The following is an 11,801-nucleotide window of genomic DNA, read 5'->3' as shown; positions in this document are numbered from 1 at the left end:
AAGTGCAGGACCCGGCACTTGTCCTTGTTGAACCTCATACAGTTGGCCTGGGCCCATCGATCCAGCCTGTCCACTTGTGTGGAAATAGCTTTCTGCCTTCTTTATACCTCACATCCGTATATGCCTTCTAGCCCGCATAAAGATAGAAAGACTCTGAAGGTCCGTCTCTTTGTGGGTTCAGTAGTGTCCTGCATGTTTTCCTCATTTTACACTCTTGCAAAGCTGCCCAAGGCAAGACCCTCAATCCTGTGAAGGTTCTCACAGAGAACAGCTACGTACCAAGAGTTTTGGTCCACATAACTTTCCTTGCTTCATTTTGCTTATCTGAATAAAGAGAGATCCAGGAGCACTTATTGTTTAACAAATACAAAAAAAAAGTGAATTTGAACATAAATATTCTAACTTAATTGAGACCCTGCATCTGTCCATCTACATGGTTTTATTTGCATTGGCCAGGAATTCTGAATGTTATTTTCCTGGCCCACGATATGTCTAGTGTCTATTAAAGTCATACCTAGTTACGCATATCTTGGGGTGACAAAATTGGGTCTGACATTTTATTCTTATTCTCTGTATAGCCTAGATCTGGCTAGTCCAAGAATGGGGGGGGGAGGGGGAAACAGACCAGAAGTTTGGAGGACTCACCAAGCTAAAATCCGGGCATTATACTTTAGAAGTTGCTTAGCTGTTTCACCCTGCCAAATCTGAGGGGCTCCCACCAAAAAACCAATACTGGGAAAAGCTTCAATAAAAAGACATTCTTGCCCTAAGTGAAGTTAGTGTGGAACAGGCAGTCGTTAAAACAATATCCCTGGGGACGGGGCCACTCTTTGTGCTGTGCAACACCACTATCTCACATTCCAAAGGATGCTGTACCATACTGTTACACTGTTGAATCACTAGACAAGATTATTTCTTTCCTGGTTAGAAAATTGACATTTTAAAAATTACTCCCACATGCAAACTGAAATAATATATTATATAGAAAAAGAAAAGCATTCTAATAGATACTAAGCATGAGTGGTTGGTGTAGATTCAGTTGTACAATATTGCACTTTTGTCTATAAGGTATAAGTCCTGATCATGATACAAGACTATTTAGCTCCTCTAGAGCATCCTTTCAAAACATCCTCCTAATGAGTTCTTACAGCAGGCCCGTGTAACACACTTAGTGATTCATTTCTTCACAGTCAGCAAATCAGATTCTCATCTTAGTGTGCATTTAAGCTTATATAATTAATTCCATGAAAATAACGTAAATAAGACCCTACATCTGGAAGTCTGAGAGAGAGGAAGGGACATGTCCCAAGCCATAGAACAAATCAACTGTAGGACTAGAAGGAGATGAGCAACATCAACAGGGTGGACTGCTCTTCCAGCTGTCCTAATAGCAGCTGGTTCCTTTTCCAGTTAAAAAACCCCCAAACCTATTAGTCCTCCTACTTGCAAAATCAGCACGAGCATTTCCATGTCTAATGGCCTAAGTTTTGAGGCTGTTTCCGTTTTTGCAGTTGGAGGGTCTAGATATACAGTTAAAGAAAAATGAGATCGTCTTGAGAGGTGGTACTGAATAGCTGCATTCCTAACCTATTGCATTCTATAGCACTATTCTCTCTTCAGAAGGGAAAAAAAAACAAAATCAGCGGGGATGTGAGAAAGGGCAGAATAGAGACTTTTAAAACAGAGCGACAGATGTAGTCTGCAATAGAGCAGCAAGTGTCGCCAGAGGAGATGCCATCTCATGCACTACCACAACGCAGAATTCCCCCCAATTTTTTTCTCCTTTGTCAAAGCAGCACTCACATGAGTAACTGCAGATGAAGCAAAATTGGTTTTATAGAGGAAAACTAGTTACAATTTTAATTGCAGAAAATGTCTGAATTAATAAAAAGGCGTACTTTATTCTGTTCCCTTTCAGCACCGCGATGAGTGTGTTGGGGTTCCTCTGATGTTTTGACGGAGATGAGATTTTTGGAGTGTTATTTCTGATGATATTAAAGTTATTGGAAAATGAGGGCCTTATTTTCTGCTTGGTTAAAAACACAGTGAAACATTTTAAGAAATGCCTATTTCAGCCTTAATTATGTCCCTGCTACTCCTGGCTATGCAATTTCTGATTCCCAACAGCTATCCAGTGGTGGAGGGAGTCCTTTCTGCCAGCTGTGTTTACTCCCAGACCCTTGCAGCATCTACCTCAACATACCTGCCTGGTAGCTGCACTGATGGGGCCCTGGCAGGTCTGCTAGGCCAATGGCTACAGAGCTCAACGGGCATTTAAAACTAATTTACTGACAGTACTTCTGGTGTTCAGAGATGCTAACGTTGACGTACAAGGCAAGTATTTCTTCTGCTAGCAAAGCCTCGCATAGCAGAGCAATCACAGTGATTTTTGACAGAAAGCACACCTTTGAAGGCTTTAAGATCCTTGCAGCCTTTAAAAATTTCATTCTAAGCTAGCCAGTTGCAAGATATTTCAAAAGCTTAAGCTTCCCATGATCAAAGGCACTCTTGAATAACACTATTATGTTCTCCTCCTTAAATCCTGTCCTGGCAGTGTTGGTGAGGAATTCGGCAATTTATTGCTTCTACTAGTGAAGCATATTGAAACATGCAAAGTGCATGCATATAACTCCTCAACAGTGTCACGTATTCTGTTGACATCTCAGGATCTGACAACACATAGCAATATTTTGAGAAAGCCAGACTGCTGTTTATTCCACCATTTAATTTAGAAAGCAGAAAAGTGATCAATGTTTAGTAATACCATTGTAGGCAAGACAAACACGTAGTTGCCACTTTGTAGTCATATACTTTGAAAGTAACATCTATTTGAAAATAAAATTGGGGACCAAATTTTCAGTCTCTGACTTAAAAAATTCTTACCCAGTTTTGCTTGCTGTCTTGTCTGCAAAGGGAGGGTGTATTTAGACAGCTATTTGCAGGTGCCAGGTGGTTCACCTTATCTTCTCATTAGTGTATACAAACACAAGTTTTGCATTATAGAAACCAGATGTCCATCCACATTGCTCACATACCCAGCTTTGCCAATAATGAATGCTGTTAGTGATGAGTTTGTGGTAGACCATACAGCGCCTCATCTATATTTTATCCATACTGCATTTATTAGCGTAAAGTAAAAACATTCAGTGGGACAACTCAACCGTACAACCTGTGCCAACATACGGTCTCTCATCTCAGTAAGGCTGGTCCAAGGATGTAATCACCAGATATTTTTAGTTCAGAGAGTCTCCTTTGGGGGGGCCCTTCTCTGTCGCTATCAGAATGTCTCAGGCAGGCAATCTTTGTCTTAGTCTCCCACACTTTTATTTTATAAACTATTTTATCTCTCTTTTTGTCTAACGCATCTGAATATGACTAAACATGCAATTTGTCCATGGAACCTATGTGATTACTGATCCTTGCCGTTACGGCAGACACAACTTCTCTTCTTGCCAGGAGGGGAGAAAGAGGGTGGGACAAAAAATAGGTATATTGCAGCCTACTGCTGGGCTATGATTCTTATCTGTGGGCTCAAGTTTGAGGAACAGTGAGAATGGGGAGGCAGGAGCTGTTTCCACCAAGAAAATGAGCTACTGGGAAAGCTACCAGCTAGACTCAGCTCGCTTTCTTACACAGGTCTGTGGCCTACTGCTACCTATTTATATTCCATTGTAGTCTAAGCCCTGATCTTGGCTTTTAATTCCTTGGTGTCCTCAAATATAAAATAAATAATTTTAAAATTGCAAAATATAAGCACCTGTGGCCACCTCCAAAAGATTTGAATCTGACCCCAATACTCTGCATGCAAAATCAACAGGCAAGCAAATACGTAAGCATAAGCATTATCTTCTGCCAGTATCCACAAGTTTTACAGCTATGTAATACAAATACTTATCTGGTTCTTTTTTTACATGTATCTGTTCATTAGAAGTTTTGACATTTTTTATCTTTGTCTTATCTGAAGTCATACTGGGGAACATGCATCATTTTTGGAAGTACCAGCAATCTCCACCAGCAAAATGGAGAAAGAAACATCTAGGACACTCTGGCAGACCAATGTTGTGGCATTTCAAGTTTATCCCAGAACTAATTTGTGTGAAAGTGCAATATGAGATGTAAGTCTGTTCCTTAACAGTTTGGAAAGCAACTGAAAGGACAACTTCAGATGAAACAAACATCCTAGTTCAGCCATTAAGGCCCCCTCTTCATTTACCAGGACAGGCAGCTTCTTACACTACTACAGGTACGAATACTCGAACTCGTCACTATAGTTTTGTGCATACAGTAAAACCACTCACTATGAGGAAAGACTGCATAATCAAGGATCATCTACCTCTTTTCCTGACCAAATAACATTAAGCACTGTCCCAAACCTGTTGTAGCCAACAAATTAAAAGCTATGAGGAAATGCTAGCGGGCTATCTTCTGGCAATCAGGATAAAGAGATTTTTAAGCTGCAGAAGAAATTATACTCTCTAGCAATAATGTCTGACCAGACAACCTATCTATCATAAAACAGGGTTTTGTCTAAGCAAAAAACCCCAAACTTCAATGAAATCTCATATTGCTTCTACCCTGAATACAAAGAGCAGCAATTCTGTGCAGCAGAAGCAATTTTATTTTGGGGGAAGCAGAAAGGGTAATACTGCCTCAGTGTTGCAATGACAGCTGCATACATGGCGGTAAGGACAATAGAGAAGCACTGCTAACACTGATGTCCTCATTCCGGGAGAGATGCTGAGCAAGTCAGGGAAACAATGCGGGCCGACCAGTGCTGTAACTGTCAAAGAGCTGGAGGTGAGTATTTGCCAGCAGTGACTGGATCAGTGGTGCTGAAGACACCTATCCACTCACCGTCTCAAAAGAGAGGTGGAGACAACAGAGCCTTGCCACGATCTCTGTTTTGGCAAATCTACTTTTGCAGAGTAGACTTCTCTCATCTCCCTATATCCTTTATGATGCCTGGGCATTATCACATTTATTTCTGCAATAGCTGCAGCTGAGAAGTGGAGAAAAGAATCTAAGAGAATGACACAAATGATGCAAACAGAAATAAACTACTACAGCCACAATATAAATAGTGTCCTAGAGGTGAGTATTTGCCAGCAGTGACTGGATCAGTGGTGCTGAAGACACCTATCCACTCACCGTCTCAAAAGAGAGGTGGAGACAACAGAGCCTTGCCACGATCTCTGTTTTGGCAAATCTACTTTTGCAGAGTAGACTTCTCTCATCTCCCTATATCCTTTATGATGCCTGGGCATTATCACATTTATTTCTGCAATAGCTGCAGCTGAGAAGTGGAGAAAAGAATCTAAGAGAATGACACAAATGATGCAAACAGAAATAAACTACTACAGCCACAATATAAAATAGTGTCCTAGGCAAAGGAAAGAGAAATGCATTAAGGACTACTTTCCTAGATAGCTGTTAGTTTTACTTGAAATAAACCCCACATATTCCCATCCTACAACAAAATTAGAAGATATTTTCTATCCTACTGACCTTCTCAAGAAAAAACAAACAATACCAGGGAAAAGACTACAGTTTGCGGTTTTAAATTCCTGGGGTTTCTTTACAGAGTGATTTCATGCACATCACTTCCAGCTGGTCCAGTAAGGACCAGCCACCACTGAATGAACAGTATAGCTTGCTAAGATGTTCTAACAACACAAACAACAGAAAAAAGCATAAAGTTTGTGGAGGTGTGGGGGCAACTTCAATTAGCTCAGTAAGGGAGCCCAGGTCATTTTCCAAGTCCTGACAAACGCGAAGACTATCAGTGCATACAGATGACCAAAAACTTGGAAGGCTGTCAGCAGAAGCTCAACAGTGCAGCAGAGAAAGTCACACGCGCTCATGGCTCTTTTAAATAAAGCTTTGTGCTCAGTGCTGGAAAGTCACAAGACACTTTCACTCATTATGGTATGGAGGAAGCACCATCTTCATAACAACGCTAATGAATTTGCTGTAATTTTAAGTTCCTCAGTATAGATAATCACTTGCTTTATGAACAGTCTACTAAATTCCATTTGCAATTACTAAGACTGTTCACAGAGTGAAGCCTAGTCAGCTTGATTAAGTGCAGCAAAATACCTGTGAAGTTTGCAAAGTCAGGTAGCTGATTGATAACTTAACTGTTCGACAGCTGAGAAAATCATGGAAACAAGAAACATCTCATAATAGAATATTACTTTATCATTTAGAAATAAATGAGAAATTATATATTTGGGGAAGAAAAAGATCTTAAATCAAAAAAATGGGGAGTGAATGGGAAGGTTCTGTTAAGGTTGCATCTTAAAGATGCAACAGAAAGAGAAGCAACAGCAACAATCACCAGGATATATACTGCTAATACAGGAGCTCCTGTGTTTCATCATAAAGCTGCGGTGTTCAAGCAGGGCAAACTGCTGTTGTTGATAGTAAACCAGGAAGTCAATAAACCCTGCATAGAAGTTTTGCTAACTTTTGAAGGGTTTTTCATTGTCAATGGGTTATTCAATTTCAATTATTTCCACTGAAGAGTATTCATTTGCAAACGCTGATTTAACATCCATGATGAAGGTAGGAATTGGGGAGGGTCCCAAACACATACAAATCACAAAACCAAGATCCTTTTTAGAAAGTATTAATTGAGAATTCCAGTTGCAAGTAATCTCTTGTAGATTTTCACAGCGCTTTTTTTCTTGTTGCAAATAAAACTGTCAATATGCCTGTAATAAACTAGAACGTCAATTATTTTTAGCCAGATAAATGTCATCAAAGACAGGCGTTCTGCTCCAGGAGCTGTACAAACTGCAGACTGAGTCACTACACAGCAATGTGTAGCAAACAGCAATATTTAGCTAAAGCACTGATCCTGCCGTTTTTAAAATTCTCTTGATTTTGTGTACCGCTGATAACTTCTTATTCAGAATTACGGCAGCTTGAGTCCTAGTCTTTGGGGAATATCTGCAAGACATTTCAGTGTCTGATTCTTCAAGTAGCTCATTAGGGTGATGAAAAGCCACGCGATGAAGGGGCAGTGCCATGCTTGAAGAGCTAGGGGTTCCTGTTGTCTTGAATTATTAACAAGTCAATATTTAGTGGACTGTTCCTGCCTGCCTACAGCAGGTGGTACCCCACTGCCTTTCACTTGGAAAGCATCTGCTTGCTCCGAGCCTCCCCAGAGCTTGCTATAGTCATTTGTTCGATTTAAGACAGACACTGTCATTATTCCGTGCAGCACTTCACAGAAATGTTTCCTACTAAATGCTCGAACCATCTGAGCAGCACTAGGCAGGCTGCAGGCTTCATTAATAATGCATCCCTGCTTATCAATAGATTTAGACAACTGGTATTTAGAAGCTTCTTCAGAAGGAGTGGGTTTTTTCACACCAGTTAGCTTCATTCTGTCAGTGCCTTGATGTAGACATTACATCCAACTGAGTTCTGAAAGGCAGAGGTACTAAAATTGTATTTGAGCTGCTCCTGTGCTTTGGAGCACCATTTGACTGATGTAACTCTTAAGATCAACCCCGCTGTTGCGTTACTCTGCTGGTTTCAGGGTTTGGGGGGAGGGGTGGAAGCAAGGTTAGTTTTACATTAAAATAGAAATTTGCCTTTATCTTACTTAAAATACATGGAAGCATTGGCTTTGCATTCTCAACAAATTCAGCTTCCGCTAAAACTTCTCTGGACTCAGCTCACAAATGAGGGAAGAAGATTCAGTATTAGTTACCTTATGATTTGCAGAGGAGTGGCAACCGCTTTTGGCAAAGCATTCAGGATGCTAAAAACAGTAAGAAATAGCAAACTGCTGCCCGGATCAAACAGCAGTGTGGACAAAGTAGCTATTTGCCCAATTTAATAAAGGGGCAAGGCAAACAAAGATATAATTCCATTTTGGGGAGGGGGGGAGGAAGCGGCCTTGAATAGCTCTGTCAGGCTTATAGGTAAGATATGCTTGGATCCGTTTTGGTTCTGCTAGTAAGCCTTCCTTCTGGATCAGGTTTCCCCTCCATCACCCCCTTGGTGAATCCTACAGCCTTCAGATGGATTTCTGCTGTGCAGTTTTCTTGTTTGCTATCCACAAACCTTTTTCTTTTTAATAAAGCACTCAAGCAAAGGGTTAGAAAAACTTAGTATGTACAGACCTTACCTACACTATCATCTTTATTAAAAGTTTACACAAGTCTCTTTCAGCCCTGTTACCTCCATCTCTGCATGAGGAGAAGCCGCTGTATATTGCAGTTTCTGCCTCTCTATCTCTAGAGATACTCACCTCCAGCTGATGTGAACTATCCACTCAGCAACTCCACATTTTTTGGTAGACCCAGAATCCTTCGGTGGTTTCACATCCCCTTTGTCTCTGGCTTGCACAAGGAAGCCAGTCCAGAATTTAGCAGAAAGTATGGAAATATTAATGTACAATGGCAATGGACAAAGTTTGTTGTCAGGCTAATTGCAGATTGCTTTTACTATAGATTGGTTTCAGTATACAATTGCTGGTTGCTAATGAAATAATTACATATCACTTTTTTTTTCTGGGCCAGTAAGATTCACTGTGCATGCACAGATTAATCACACACACACATTAGATTTAATACCTCTTGGACCTATCAGAGATACTGTGTACATCAAGCAAAACTCCATGTAAGCAGCTATCCAATCTGCTGTCCGAGGCATAGTTCATTTAAATGCCCTGGTTGCTGGCAAATTAAGGTCCCGGTCCTGTACCCATCGATTTGAGAAATACTCAACCAGCACCAGAAGAACTGGATGCTGTTTGTACGCTGTACTGTGTGAATAAACAAACACTTATTAAAATGTTGACACTGGTACATGACTGGGGGCTGCTGTACACAGTCTCAGCGTTTGCTGAAGTTCATGGGAAGCTAAAGTTTGTCCAAAAAAGGGCAGAATTTGGCTGGAATGAATAGGATGACATTCACACTATAAACAAGGGAAGCTGAGCTGTAGCTGCAGCTGCTGCTGTGCTTACAACAGAAGTGCCCCTTTCAAATATCTGTCAAGGATTGAACATGAAACCCAATTCTGTGATGCTCCAAGGACAGAACTCTGATATGGGGAATAAAGCCACAGTTCAAAAAAAAAAAAAATTTTGTTCTAATAGCTTTATGCAAATGTATAAGAAATGAAATTATTTCAATCACAACTCTTCTAGCTCCTTTGAATTACACAATAGATGGAGCTTTTCATAATGACACTTATTACAGGGGATTGCACATCCATGCTGAAAGGACCTCTTTGGAAAGAGTTTGCATCCTATCCCTGTCCACAGCAACTAGGTCACACATGATTTCTCCAAAGATGTAAGAGCATATTTCAGAAGGACGACTTCTGGATCAAAAGGCAGTTCAATCTCTTTGCCTCTTGATTCTTCAGCCTAGCTAAGAGGTGCCAGTGGTAACTAATTCACAGCTCTGTCCACCAGTAACTATGCTGTTGTCAAAAACTTGTTTAATAAATTAAGAATGATTATTTAAGCAGAGGTACTGCAAGGTACAGGGAGTCAATGTATTAATTATGTGCTTTTTATTTCGAAGGAATAAATTCCCTTATGCCATCATTATATCCCTCTAATAGGGTAAAATGTGCCTGTAGAAAGCACAAGATCTTCAGCCCTATCTATCTATATGCAATCTTGATACATATCTTCACATCCTCAGTGGACAGAGAAAATGCAGTAGACAATAGGCATGTGCAAAAGCAATGGAGGAGCAAAGAAGCCGCAAAAAAGCAAGAAATTGTGCATGGGCCGCTGTTTCTACAGATTCAGTGCCTCTAAACTGTCAGGAAGAGCTGCTGCTCTTCCTGAAGCTGAAGCAGTAGCCACCCAGGAATAGGAGCACTGAGCTTCATACTTTGACTCGGAGACGGAGAACACCTTCTAAGTCAGCCTGTTCTTCATCAGGACAGTACGATTCCTCTGTCCCACCAAGGAAAATTATTTCACCCTCAGGCTAGTCTGATTTTTTGACTGCCATCAAATCAGAATATAAATTCCAATCTTTTACAGACTCTTATTTTCTTGCTTCATGCACAGTTAAAAAAAAAAAAAAGAAACCAATAAAACTGGTTTAATAATTTTTAAAGAGATATTAAATGATACTCACTTTATCAAGGCTGATGAAAATGACAGTAGTGTCAGAGGGTAACAGGTTGCTAATAAATACAATAGTTTAGGAAAGTGCTATTCTTGTCATGGAAAAATATATTCTGAGAAAAAAATAATACCACTGTAATTCATTTTTGAAAGCTATAGAGACTTCTTGGATGAGGAATGCAGTTATTAAAGGCAAAAGTACACAATATGTTGTAATGAAATGGTTGTGCTGCACACTTCATTAAACGTTTTGTGAGTCATCTGGGAAATTCCAGCTCTCCCCCCTCAGAAGGAAACGTTTTAACGTGGCTGGATCACTAGAGGGAGCACATAGAGCAAGACCGAAACAAAAAACATGCTGCCTTGGTGACTCCAGCCCACAAGCAAAGCTGAAGGTCAGGAAAGATTAGCCGAGGGGCTACCATAATTTGCATTTATTCTTCCAGTGCCAGAATTATGGTTACAGGATTCATTAAGAAAGACCTGAACACTTCCAGCTATCAAAAATTAGTTGATATAGCAATGCTGAAGTTCATTCTGAGCAACAGAGTTGGGAAAGAGCTGGCAGACTGTGCCTTGCACATGTGCGTTGGAAGAAAACATACTTGTCATATGAGATACTGAAAAGCTTAAAAATTCAGAGAGCACAGTAGGGAGTCTTCCAGAAGGATTCAAAGAACTGATATGTTTTGGATGTGTTGACTGTTTGATTTACAATATTTAAAGGTAGAAAATAAAGGGGAAAAAAAAATCAGTCAAATTTTATATGAATCTCAGAGGAACAGGAGCTAAGGAAGGGCTGAACTGCAGATGTACTGGAGTATCTATGATATTTGCATAATCATTTCAAAAGATCATGATTTGTGTAAAAAAAAAAAAAGAAAAACAAACCCCTAACTGTGCTTTAACATTATGAGCAGTATTGCTGAAATAATACTGTTTACAAAGCACCTTTTACAGTTTTAGCTCACTTTAATCCACCATTTCTTTTAGATGAGCAACAAAGGCTACATTACAGACAAAGGAACCGGTGCAGAAGAAACTGCACTTATATCACAGAAGCCAGTGAGCTGCCGAAGCGCAGTGTCTTCCTTAAAAGAATTTACAATCAGTGCTGTAAACTTGAGGTATACACCCAGCAGAGTGTATAAGGCAAACATGAAGATGTTGTTGTACAATGTTATAGAAATAATACGTAATATAAATAGTGGAAACGTCTCTTTTTGCTCATTGTTTATCAAAACCTGCAGCCTATTAACTTTATTGTTTTCCCTCAACTAGAATTACAATATGCTCATTCAAGTACCGTAGCATAAAATATTGACATTTTAAATGAATACTTTCATTGGAAAAGTTTTTATTAGTGTCTTAGAGTAATTGCAGTAACAATTATCTCTGCCCATGTCCATAGACTCACACTCAGAGGGCCCCTGTGTTTATGAATACCATCCAGCCCCAGAAGTGTACCATCTGGCACCCCCCAGGCTTCACTTAGACAATTTTACATTGAGTCCAGTGAAACTTTAAGTAAAGACTGACTTTAGTTTGAGTGACTCTTGCTCCGCAGTCCTTGGTGGAAGGAATGGTACTGCCGCATGCTGACACAGTGCACTGAGTGGTATGCATGCACGTAACCCAAAGTATTTCAGTCTTAAACTTCTCTCCTTGAAACAGCAGTTAGGAATTTTTAGCA

The sequence above is a fragment of the Aptenodytes forsteri genome, unplaced genomic scaffold (assembly GCF_000699145.1).
Source record: "Aptenodytes forsteri isolate BGI_AS27 unplaced genomic scaffold, ASM69914v1 Scaffold227, whole genome shotgun sequence".
NCBI classification, from domain to species: domain Eukaryota; kingdom Metazoa; phylum Chordata; class Aves; order Sphenisciformes; family Spheniscidae; genus Aptenodytes; species Aptenodytes forsteri.
This window is presented reverse-complemented; position numbering follows the sequence as displayed.